Here is a 13,409-nt window from a genome sequence, read left to right on the forward strand (position 1 = left end):
CCAGGGGGACACCGGCCCTGAGAAAATCGAGGTTCGACCACGGGGTGAAGAACTGACGGCAGGTCGGAGTAACTGGTACTCGGAACGTGCCGTGTTGCCATGCCCACCTCGGGACTCGGTCGCGAAGCCAAAGCTGAAGCGGTCTCATATGAAGCAATCCGAGCGGCGTGACCGCGGCTGCAGATGCCATATGCCCCAGGAGCCTCTGAAAAAGTTTCAGTGGAACCGCACTCTTGCCCTCGAATTGTCTTAGGCAAGTCAGCAGTGACTGCGCGCGCTCGCTCGTAAGCTGCGCGGACATGGCGACCGAGTCGATGTCCATACCGAGAAAAGAGATCCTCTGCACGGGGCAAAGTTTGCTCTTCTCCCAGTTGACCCGAAGGCCCAGACGGGCTAGGTGCCGGAGCACTAGGTCCCTGTGTTCGCAAACCTGATCTCAAGAGTGAGCTAGGATCAGCCAGTCGTCGATATAACTCAGGATGCGAACCCCTTGCTCTCGAAGGGGAACAAGGGCCGCCTCGACGACCTTCGTGAAGATGCGAGGAGACAGGGCTAGCCCGAAGGGGAGAACCGCGTACTGGTATGCCTGCCCCTCGAAAGCAAACCGGAGGAACGGTCTGTGTCGAGGAAGAATGGAGACATGAAAGTAGGCGTCCTTCAGGTCGATCGCTGCAAACCAATCCTGGGGCCGTATGCATTCGAAAACGCGTTTGGCGGTGAGCATCTTGAACGGCATCCGGTGAAGGGAGCGGTTCAGCACGCGCAAGTAACCCACCGGTTTTCTTGGGGACAATGAAGTAGGGGCTGTAGAAGCCGGACCTCATCTCGGCTGGAGGGACAGTCTCGATTGCACCCTTCGCCAGCAGGGTGGCAATCTCTGCTCTCATGATAGGGGCATTGCCACCGACCAAAGTGGAGCGGACTCCCCTGAAGCGGGGAGGAGACCGTGCGAACTGAATCGCATAGCCGAGCCTGACGGTACGCGCGATCCAGTGGGACAGACGGGGAAGCTCTAGCCAGGCTCCCAGGAACTGAACCAACGGGATCATGCGAGCCACAGGCGTCCCCCCGGAGGGGCAGCGAGGCGGAGTAACTGGCCCAGATGTGGACGGCATAGCGGCCCGGAGAGGGGGCACAGTTAGCAACCGCACCCTGGCAGAGGGGGCCAGGGGAGGACCAGGCTGGTCGTCCCGCGGGGGCCTGCTCTGCCAGGGGTCTGGCGACAGAGGGGGACAGGGGCGAAGCGGTCCGTGGACGGCACGCCGTGTCAACCGCCTCTGGGACAGAGGGGGGCGAGGAGAGCACGGCTTGTGGGCGGCGCTCTGTGTCGCCCGAGAACTCTGTGAGCTCAGGGAAGAGGGGATTGTTTCTGTCTTTAACCACATTAGGGTGCTGCCCACCCGTGGGTGAGCAGCGGGGAGTGGAGAACAAAAGATTCTCCCCCGGCCCTCCACCGGGGGAAGGAGTGGTCCTGCTACCACCTCCTGAGAAACAATCATCATCCCTGAGCAGCCCGTCTCAGGAGCGCCGCTTGGCCCGGCGTTTAGCGGGGGGCGGGGCAGGAGAGGGCTGTGGCGCCTTCTTACGGCTTCCTCCGCGACCGGCCCTGGGTGGAGGCTGCTGCGTGGTCCGGGCGGGAGGGGCGGGAGCCGCAGGAGGGCGCCCTCGGCGGGAAACAGGTCGAGGCGTCTGCCCGGCCGGCAAGGTGGAGGCAGCAGCGGGCCGGCGGGGCAGAATGTGTTTGATGGCCTCGGTCTGTTTCTGGGCAGTTGAAAACTGTTGGGCAAAGTCTTCAACTGCACCGCCGAAGAGGCCGGCCTGGGACAAGGGGGCGTTAAGCAGACGGGTCCGCTCAGCGTCCCGCATGTCAGCCAGGTTCAGCCACAGATGTCGCTCCTGGACCACAGCTGTGGACATCACCAAACCCAGGGAGCGCGCGGTAACCTTCGTCGCCCGGAGAGCAAGGTCGGTCGCGGCGCGCAGCTCATCAAAGAGCCCTGGGTTTGTCCTACCCTCGTGCATGTCTCTGAGCATCTGGGCCTGGTAGACCTGCAGAGTGGCCATAGCATGCAGTGAAGCAGCCGCCTGTCCCGCCGCTCTGTAAGATTTCGCCACCAGGGTCGACGAAAATCTACAGGCTTTGGATGGGTGCTTAGGCTCGCCCCGAGAAGAAGCACTCTGAGGACATAGTTGCATGGCAACAGAGCGTTCAACCGGGGGAAGCCCAGTGTACCCACGGGCAGCTGCCTCATCGAGGGGAGGAAAGGCGGATGAGACCAGCGAGCGGTCCCGAGAAGACAGGGGGGTCTTCCAGGACTTCGAGATCTCATCATGCACATCCGGGAAGAAAGGTATTGGGGTTTGCCGAGGACGAGGGTCGGCGGCCTTACCCAAAAACCAATCGTCCAGCCGCGAGCGCTCAGGACAGGGTGGAGGCCTCCACTCAAGTCCGATGCTCGCGGCTGCCCGGGAAAGCATGGCCGTCATCTCCGGATCAGACTCGAGCACAGCCGTATGCACACCGGAAGGTGGCAGCTGTGACGAGCCCTCACTTCCAGAAGAGTCAAACCCGCCTAGTGATGCTGCAACAGACATGGCATCTTCCTCTGTAGCTTCAACTGAAGCCCGCGGGCCACCAGAGGGTAGACCCGCGGGAATCAGCAGTTCACTAGCGGGCACCGTCATTGAAGAGGGGGGCTGGGGTCGCGGACACATAGTCGGCGCCTTGTTCCAGACCGTAACCCTCAGATCACCCTGGCCACCAGCCGCAGGACGGGGGGTGGATGAGGGGACTCTCACTCTTGCGAGTTCACGGAGTCTCGACCGTAATGACGCGATGGTCATGTTCCCACAGAGAGAACATGAGTCATCCACGAGCGCTGCTCTAGCATGATCAATGCCCAAACATACTATGCAACGCTCGTGCCCATCAGAGTCCGATACCAATCTGCCGCAACCAGAAGTACACGGGCGAGACATCTTTAAAAAGACGTGCCACGTGTAAGCTCTTTTAGTGAGAGAAAACTCAAGTGTTGAAGCACCCGGGGAGAAACGCACCGACTGGCAGACCACTGCAACAGATCAGCAGGAAGCACGCTCTCGCCGTAGATCGCCGTCACACCAACACTCGAGGTACTCGTTTGTAAAGCTGACAATTCAGAGATGGCTTGTGGAGAGAAGAATACACTTGGCTCCGAAGCGAAAACATATCTGCTTGCTGCCGGCTTCCTCCTTTTATACCCACGAGGTGGGGCGGAGTTACGCCATGCAAATTCCGCAGACCCATGGCATTTCTTTGCCATTGGCTCGTTTTGTAATACTCGAAGTTGATAGGCTTTCTAAGCGAAACCCCATTCGTCGTCATCCGACGTAACTCGGAGTGACAACGAAAGGGAACAGTAGTATTTTGATATTACGCAGGTTTTCTCCTCTACTGTTGACTCTTGCTGGTTGGTGTGAGATGCATTCTGGGATACCTAGCTGTCTCAAGTCACCTCTCGATGCATCCTCTACAATAGGGGCGGATCAAGAACACATCCAGGGATTTGAACTGGACTTGGCTAGATGTGAACTTTGATTTGGAAGAGTACTTGGATAGCGACTGATGACGTTTCACAAGTCCACAAGAACACAAGTACAGATAAGAACGCATATTGAGAAACGGCCATCCTCATATCATAAACACACAGAAACTCAAAGATCTATACCTCACACAAAATGTCTCTTTATGCGGACAATATTATGTTTCCAATATTTCTGAGTCAGTTCCTGAATGTTTAAATCTTTTTAGTATATTTGGTACTCTCTCGGGTTACAAAATTAATTGGAATACATCAACATTAATGCCCCTTAATGACGCAGCAAGACAATAATCCAGTAGCTTACCTCCCTTGATCCCCATAGTTAAACAGTTTACATATTTGGGCATCACTATATCCCCTCCAATTCATCTTATCCCAAAATCTAATTATCAAACTCTCCTAAATAAGATCAATGAAGATTTAGATAGGTGGTTCCCCTTATGTTTAGCCCTTCATGGAAGAATTTCTCCTATTAAAATGAATATACTTCCAAGGGTTAACTTTCTGTTCACTTGTGCCAACTGAATATTTTTTCAAAGAACTCAACACGGCTATTTCTAGATTTATCTGGATCAAGAAAAGACCCAGAATCCGACTTAAGACGATGCAGCGTAAGAAACTTGATGGAGGTCTTTCATTCCCTGATTTTAGGATATATAATTTAGCCTTTCAAACTAGGGCAATCCAAACCTGGGTTAATCCTGATTCTCGGGTTCCATGGCGAGATTTAGAAGTGAATATTACCCATCCGGTTCGTCTACAAGATCTACCCTTTTCAGGTATTTCTAAATGTTCTAAGAAAAATTGTGGACCAATCGTTGAGTACTCCCTTTAGGTATGGAAAAGGGTTGAGAGAAATATGAGAGGCCCCTTCTTATACACCAAAACCATTGTGGCACAATACATGTCTGCGAACTGGTAACAAACCTTTTGTATTCAGAGCCTGGTCTGTTCCCGGTATTCATACCTTGAATGACATTTTCTGTAAAAAAGGCATCAAATCGTTTCAGGAATTAAGCTCAGAGTTTTCTTTACCTGGATTTTCTTTTTTCTTATATTTAAGACTGAGGTCAGCCCTGAAAGCCTATGGCGTTCCTTGGACCACTAGCATACTACCACATCCATTGTGGGAGTGGCTGGACCCAAATACTCCTTCTAGTGGGTTAGTCTCTAAGATATATAATTCAATTATTTTATTACAATATATATATATATATATATATATATATATATATATATATATATATATATATATTCCAGCTGTCCACTCCTGGGAAAGAGATGGTTTAGTCAAGCCTAGGGTTGGGCGATGTCTACCAATTTGGTATCAGACGATGTCTACAGTGAAACATCGCGATGGACGATGATATTGCGGGGCAACATTCTCATTTTCCACTAGATATTTTCCTCTATATCTCATCAGCAATTTCGATGTCGGCAGCTCTGCAGCAGCTGAGCACTAAGGAGCGAATGTACAGTGACGTGACATAACTGCCAGCTGTCGTGATGCCAGCTAAACATTGTGATGTCTGTCAGCCATCATGATGGACGATGATATCGTCCATCGGCCCAACCCTAGTCAAGCCTGACTGGGATATGGTATGGGCTAGATGTTTCACTGCTTCTAAGAACCTGGCTTACTCATTACTCTATTCATTATAAATGTTTAAATAGGGCTTATATCACTCCTAGTGTATTGTATAAGATGAAGGTTAGATCTGATCCATATTGTCATCTATGCAACACATCTACAGTTGGTTCTCATTTGCACATGCTTTGGGAATGCCCAACAGTGGTTCCTTTTTGGTCTTTTGTAAGTACTGTTCTTTCGGATAATCTGCATCTGGATATACCCCAAGACCCTTTGCCATTTCTACTTTTAGATGACTCAACAAAAAAGGACCTTATTGGCAGAAAGCACTGCTGCCAAAAAGACTATTTTAAAGCTATGAATAGAACCATGCATACCTACAACTTTCATTTGGCTATCTTATTTTAGAGACATTGTATTGCTGTAAGGTACCATTGCCAAGGTCAATGGCGCAAAGGACAAGACCATTCAGAGCTGAAAAAAATATATATTTTTTTTTTCATAGACAGTTTGTTAGACAAGCTGAGATTTTGATATCCTACATTTTCCTCTCTCCCTTTTCCTTTCCCACGTATTCTACATATCCCCTTATATATATATATATTTTTTTTGCTTGAGCTTTTTATATGATCCTGGTATGGTAAATAAAATAAAATAAAAATTTTGACCTAAAAAGTACTTTTTGTTAAACTGTAAATAAAATATAATGTTTGTTAAACTGTAAATAAATTGAATACATTTGATGATTTCAATTAATTAGAAATGCTTTTTGATTAAACTAAATTAAACTAAAATTTTATTTAACCATTAAAATAGAGTCTTTAAGTTTTACAAAATGTTTACAGAATGCTGCTGGGTGCTCCCTGCACTTTAAGTTATTAGTGGTGCTTGCCAAAGGCAAGGCATCACTATTGTTATTCTCCATACTTATTATTAGTGGTGCTTGCCAAAGGCAAGGCATCATTAGTGTTCTTCTCCATACTTATTATTATTAGTGGTGCTTGCCAAAGGCAAGGCATCACTAGTGTTCTTCTCCATACTTATTATTAGTGGTGCTTGCCAAAGGCAAGGCATCACTAGTGTTCTTCTCCATACTTATTCTTCTTCTTCTTATTATTCCACACAAAAGTTTGGCGCGTAACTAGTCCAGCAGCTTTTGTCACAGACCCACGAATGAGGCGTCAAATCGTGTGGCCTATTGAGGTGAGGTGTGCTATGACTTTTATAAGCGATCGGGTGTACGGTGTTTGCCCCACGGGCAAAAAAACGGCCGAAAAAGCCCATAGACTTAACATTGAGACAAACTTTGACCACTCGTATCTCTGAGCGAGAATTTCGCAGAAATGTGTGGGTCACTACAATTGAAGAGGCTGGCAGGCTCTGTAAGAACATACCTCACAATGGGGTAAAAGTTGCACCCCTGGAGGGCAGGAGCTGCGCAAAGTTGCCCCATTGACTTACTATGGTGTGAACGGCCCCTGAAATGAATGTGTTAATAGTAGGGATGGGACGATTACCGGTTTCACTATAAACCACGATAAAATGTACTGGCGGTTAGTAATATCGTTTAAAATTCAATTATCATTAAAACCGTGTTTGATTATCGCGATTTTAATAACTCACTATAAATCCTGTCCAGCCAGCAACAGTCTGACACAGGCGCGCAATGTTGAGGTTTTTCTTTTTATTCGAGAAGGAATGGCGGAAGGCAGTGACCGTGTTCGGGAGATTATTCAGCCCTTTAAGAGGACCAAATCTGAGGTGTGATCATATTTTGTCATTTACAAAAATCCTGAGGGAATCTTAATCCAGGATGGTCACCCTGTCTGCAGAACATGCACAAAAAAAGTCGCTGCGATAGGGGTAAACACTTCAAATCTGCCAAGTCGTCCTGTGTGACCATCATCCACTGTTGTAGCGAACGCAAGGCAAGTTAACTTTGATCTCAATACTAAAACTACGTCTGGGAAATAATTGGGTACAAAATGTTGTTTTGAGTTGAAATGTTTTATCTCACTCACTTGAAATAAACTTGAAGCTTCCGCAAAGAAAAGTTCGCAGCAAGTGGCTTTGAGCTAAAGACGAACGAACACGTTCAAACAAGACTATTAAGAGTGACATTTAAGAGATGATAATAATGTATATTCATTGTAACGTTACACTTATAACACCGATTTTTTTTTTACCACATAATTACGGGGACATATTGAATAGAGATGAATGTCTCTATTCTTACCTGTTAAATCCATTTTTACAGTGTACAAAACTCGTCCAGACAAGATGATCACAACAATATTATCAAATTCTGTAAACAAAAAATCAACTCTGATTTCATTTTCAATACAATCAAAAACAGAGATACAAGATGACAAGTTGTATTTGAATGAAATGAGAGTGCGCGTCCGTTGTGATACATGGATGTGTGCGCTGTGTTATAATATGTTGCTATTGACGACGGTCATTATAAGGAAGGAAATGCCACAGAATAGAATCTTACTTTGAAAAGTGCATAGAGCTGCTTATTTTATTTGTTGTTTGTTGATTCTCAAATATAAAACTTGTTGAAATGTTTTCAGTGTGAGCATCAGTTCTTTTTTTAACACGTTCATCTTGTTTTAACAAAACCGTGATAATATTGATAATCACGATAATTTCGGTCACTATAATCGTGATATGAATTGTTCATACCGTCCCATCCCTAATAAAGACTATGCAATCTGCAAGAACTGCTTTGCAAAGATAAAATATAACAGCAACACTACGAATCTGCAAATGCACCTCGTTCGCTATCACGGTGAACTACTCTCAGGTGATAATCAGAGAGAATCTTTTCTACCACCGGTGACATAATCTCTGCTCAGAGGTGTGCTCTTACATCTGAGCATGCTGATCAGTTAGTGTTCCTCAAGAAGAATACGCCTTGATGTGTTCACTGTTTACAGTAACTTACTACTGACGTTTCAGTATAATGTCTAGATGTACAGTGTTTACATTTAAGACCAGGAGGCAGTGAGTTATTATGCAAATGCATATTTCTTTGCACAATGTTGGAAATGTTGGCATTAATAAATGCACGAAATTTCCTTATTTCCTTATTCCTTCTTTTTCTTTACAGTCACATATATCGTGATATATCGTTGATGAAATTTCTTCCAATATATTGAATATCGTAGATATCGCGAATCGTGATATTATCATATCGTGGACCACATATCGCCACAGAATTGAATCGTGAGGTACCTGTATCGTCCCACCCCTAATCAGAACATCATATAGAGATGGGGTTAACACAAGTTTGACTCTGGGCAGCAAACAGCCAATCATGAATCATGTCAACACTTCCTGGCCCCTCCCTAGCAACCATTGTTGAGCACCTTAGCAACCAAAATCCATGAAGGGATATCTTCCATTCTAAATGTCACAGAGGCATGGGAGTTGGTTTATATCATTCATACTGACAAGCAGCCTTTGGACTTTCATGACTGGCAACTGCCAACCCACTCCCTAGCAACCAAACAGAGTACCCTAGCAACCATTTTGCAAGACATATATCTCTGCATCAGAACATCGTATAGAGATGGGGGTTGTCTCTTTTGACTCATGCTAGCAAACAGAACTTCCAATATGCTACACATGCTAGCTGTGAATAGCTACATGGTAATGGTGATTAGGTGAGTGCTAAATCATGCCAAGAAAATGCTAAGAACTCCAATAGTAACCATCTGTGACAACTACCAACCACCTAGTGACACCATAGCAACCACCCAGAATACCCTAGCAACTACCTAGCAACAACCAAAATACCCTAGCAACCGCCTAGCAACAACATAGCAACCACCAAGAACACCATAGAACCCGCCTAGCAACACCATAGCAACAACCTAGAACACCCTAACAACCACCTAGCAACACCCTAGCAACCATCCAGAATACCCTAGCAACCACCTAGCAACCACCCAGAATACCCTAGCAACCACCTAGCAACCACCCAGATCACCCTAGCAACCACCAAGAAACACCATAGCAACCACCTAGCAACCTCATAGTAACCACCCAGAACATCCTAGCAACACCCTAGCAACCACCCAGAATACCCTAGCAACCGATTAGCAACACCATAGCAACCACTCAAAACACCCTAGCAACCACCTAGCAACCACCCAGAACACCCTAGCAACCACCCAGGATACCCTAGCAACCACCCAAAACACCCTAGCAACCGCATAGCAACCACTCAGAACATCCTAGCAACCACCTAGCAACCACCTGAATAAGCCATATCTCAGCACCAAAACGTCGTACAGACATGTTTGTTGGTTCGTATGCAATCATGTACCACACTCTAGCAACCGTGTGTCGAGTTTTGCCACTGCAAGCACCACTTCACATTTTCTTCTGGAAAATGTACGTTCTAGTTATTATTATTATTATTATTATTATTATTATTATTATTAATAATAATGTTATTATTAACAGTTCTCAGATTTAAAGATGTTTAAAATCTTTAAAAGAAAGTATTTGTCAAAACCCTTTGTTGCCTTCAGTCGATAACGTCAGACGTAGTCGACGGTCGACTGAAATGGGATCTCGCTAGAGAGCCTATCCTCTTCGAGTACTATTGAACGAGCCAATGTAATTGGCGTGCGTGATTCGCATCACACACTCCGCCCCCGCGGCGCGGGTATAAATACGGAAGTGGAAACACGCACTAGTTGCCTTTCGCTTCGGAGCCGATCGTTTGATGTCTCTGAGAGTGCTGTTGTCTACAACGAGCGAGTGTGTCGGTGTTCTTCAGGAAGACTCTCCCAGTGCTGGTGTTCTACAGCGCGAGTGCAGCGGTGATCGCGAGCTTTGAGCTCTCAACTGCTGTTTTAACAGCAACAAATTTCTAAATGTTTGTGTGTGTTGATGGCTGGTTAGAGGGCGGAAAAGTGAGTGCTTCACTGTTTCAGTTCTCTGTTCAGTGTTGCCGCGATCATTCCCCTGTGTGCTCCGGCACTGGTGACGGTCCTATTTTCTGAAAGAGCAACACGGGTGCGTTTGCGTCTTTTTCAAGATGTCATTCCGCCCGTGCGTTTCTGGGTGCGGTCGTTCCCTGTCTCTCTCTGATGGTCACAACTGTTGTGTCACGTGTTTGGGCTTACAGCACGCTGAGACAGCTTTTGTGGACAGCTCATGTTTTCACTGTGGGAACATGACTGTCGCAGTGTTGAGGGCGAGACTCGCCTTCGTTCGCGGAGAGCGAGTCCCCATTACCATGCCCCACCCTCGGGTGCTGTGTGGGATGGGTGACCGGAGGATAGAGTTGGATGTGCCGCCCGGTAACCATTCCCTGAGGGCTCCTCACTCCTCCCTTCCACTGCAAACACTGGAGCCTCCTGTGTTGTCTGCTGGTCCATCTGTAATGGGTGGGCCAGCGGTTTCACTCGGGGCTCCCCTGGAGGACAGGACGCCGATTGCAGCATCGGAGGGTGAGCTGACTTCTAGAGATGATGACTCGGCTGCATTGTCTCCCTCCGGGAGTTCAATGCTGCCCGAGCCGGATCCAGAATGATCAGCTATGCTGAAACGGGCCGCCGAGGCTGTCCCGTTCAGTCTGGGTTGGAATCTGGAGTTTGGTATCTTCGGGCAGGCCGCGCTGGTTCTCAGCTCGCCGCCCCAGTGCCTTTCTTTCCCGAAATGCATGGAGAGCTTATCAGGTGGTGAACAGCATCTTTCTCTGCCAGAAACTGCCTGAATAGCTTTTCCCCCTCATTACCCTTGATGGAGGAACGGTGAAGGGTTGCGAGGTGTCCCTCCATTGGAGCGGTCTGTCGACACAGGTGCACCTGTGTCCGGCGGCTGCTGCCTTTTGGGGGGATCCTCGTCTCCCCCCTAAGGCCTGTGAGTTTCCGACGGGCAGAACTTACAAAGCCTGTGGGCAAGCCGCTTCCTCTTGCGTGCCATGGCGTTGCTGCAGGCTAGGGCACCCATGGCATGCACGAGGGTAATCCAGACCGTGCGCTCATAGGTGAGCACCGCACTGCAACAGACCTCACCCTCCGGGGCATGAATGTCGTAGCGTGCGTGATCGGTCTGGTGATGTCCACCTTGGTGGTCCAGTAGCGCCTTCGTTGGCTCAGCCTGGTTGGTATGGCGGATGCGGACAAGGTTCGGTTCCTGGTCTCCCCAATTTCCCAGGTTGGGCTGGTCGGCGACGCGGTGGAGAACTGCATGAAACAGTTCTCTGCCGCTCAAGCGCAGACGGAGGTCATCCGGCACATCCTGCCCCGGTGGCAAGCTGCTGCCTCCAATCGCCGCCGGTCGGAGCTCCTCCGCCTGCTCGTCGCCGTGGGCGTTCCCCGGCCGCCGCTCCTGCTGGCCCTCCGCAGCAGCCTCCACCCAGGCCTAAGCATGGAGCCGGCCGCAGTAGAGACGCCCAGCCCGCTCCAGGCGCTGCCAAGCCAGATGGCGAGCGACAGCGGAAGCTTTCCGTAGCGGGCCGCCCAGGAATGGATGAGATGCTCTTGGAGTGGCACGATCACTCCCTCCCCCCGGGTGAGGGCTGGGTGGAGCCTTTGTTTGTGTGTGTGTCTGTTCCGCCGCTGGCTCCCTAAAAAAAAAAAAAAAGCGGAGCAAGCGGAACCCACACTTCAAAGAGAGAGCAATTACATCTGTTCCTGGGTCCCAAGAGGGCCAGTCTGGCGGGTGTGACCCTGTATAGCCTTACACCCCTCATCTCCCCCTTGGTCGCCAGCAGGCAGCTTGGTGCGTTCGAGGACCCGGTCATCCGCCTTCTCACGCGCCCCCTGCCGCTAGTGGTGACAGGTAAGTGTTGCACAGCACACTAACACCACTCTCTCTACTTTGCTGCCCCACCTCAGGCTCGCCTACCCCGCTCAAGTCAGTGATAATCATCACATTAGGTGTTGAGCAGACGTGCTCCTGAAAATTCAGTGATATTCATCACACCGAGTGTTGAGCAGTGCTCCTGACTTGTGCGTGCTTGTCTTATCCTGCTGGCGAAGGATTTGATATAGCCGCTCCTCCAGCCGGTACGAAGGCCAGTTGTAAACTCGTTCTTCGTGCTACTAGGTGGTGGGTCGTGACCATCTTGGACCACCTTGGAGTCAGAAGCTTCTGAGGACGCTTTGTTCCACTCTTCCCACTCTACTCAATCGTGCCGCCATCGAGCCTCACGACAGTTATAGCCAGGGCAAGTGGAGATTCCATCCCCTGGGTCCAGCTGGGTCATGACCATTCCGGGGCCGCTCAGTTGCCCCTCCGGTTTCGTCTTCCTGCCAGTGTTTGTACAAACCGAGCGGACAAACACTGGCTCTCAGCTGCCCCAGGGGCCCGCAGAAATGCGTTTAACCCCAGTGAGCCTTCTAAAGGCGACTGCGACTCATGGTCGCCTTGCGCCTGCTCAAGTCAGTGAATTCATCACACTTCATATTGAGCAGAAATGCTCCTGAAACTCAGTGAAGTTCATCGCACTCAGGTGTTGAGCAGCAATGCTCCTGTAGCTCAGTGAGTTCATCACACTCAGGTGTTGAGCAGAAATGCTCCTGTAGCTCAGTGAATTCATCACACGCAGTGCTGAGCAGAAATGCTCCTGGTGCTCAGTGAAGTTCTTCGCACTCAAGTGTTGAGCAGAAATGCTCCTGAAGCTCAGTGAGTTTATCACACTCAGGTGTTGAGCAGGAATGCTCCTGAAGCTCAGTGAACTTATCACACTCAAGTGCTAAGCAGAAAATGCTCCTGAAGCCCAGTGATCTTCACATGTTTTGTTGAGCAATGCTTCTGTCTTTTTGCGCCCGTCGCTTGCACCTACGTGCCAAGTCAGGAGAGGAACAGGTCTTCATAGTTGCCCCTTATTGGCCCAACTAGACCTGGTTCCAATCGACAGCCTTCCTGACTTCCCCTGAAAACTCTTTCAGGGACGGGGCACGATGGCACCCGCGTTCTTCCCCCGGAGATTCCGGGCGGTCTTACATCTGAACGCGGAGGTTCAGGTGGCTATCACAGGGTCATGTGATAGTTACCATCACTTTTGCGAGCATCCCCTAGACATGGGTAGCGTGCTTACGCATTTAGAAGTGGAACCTAGTCGTTGAGTGCGTCTTCTCTCCAGAGGAGATCCTGAAAGCTTTCGATCACTTCAGTGCTCTCTTTCCTGCAAAATGGGTTGGAGTAGGCTGTTTTCCTTCACCCTCAAAATGATGTTGCCTCGGTGTTTAAACGACGCTCATCGTGTT

The 13,409-nt window shown here is 49.0% G+C and overlaps 1 protein-coding gene across 1 annotated transcript in view; it reads right to left on the reverse strand.

Annotated features, from left to right (window-relative positions):
• The window catches only part of prkcaa (protein kinase C, alpha, a), a 407,934-nt gene that overhangs the window by 314,899 nt on the left and 79,626 nt on the right, over positions 1 to 13,409 (reverse strand). The window lies entirely within an intron of this gene.

The sequence above is a fragment of the Siphateles boraxobius genome, unplaced genomic scaffold (genome assembly GCF_051911475.1).
Source record: "Siphateles boraxobius isolate OS27281-9 unplaced genomic scaffold, OSU_SipBor_1 41, whole genome shotgun sequence".
NCBI lineage: Eukaryota > Metazoa > Chordata > Actinopteri > Cypriniformes > Leuciscidae > Siphateles > Siphateles boraxobius.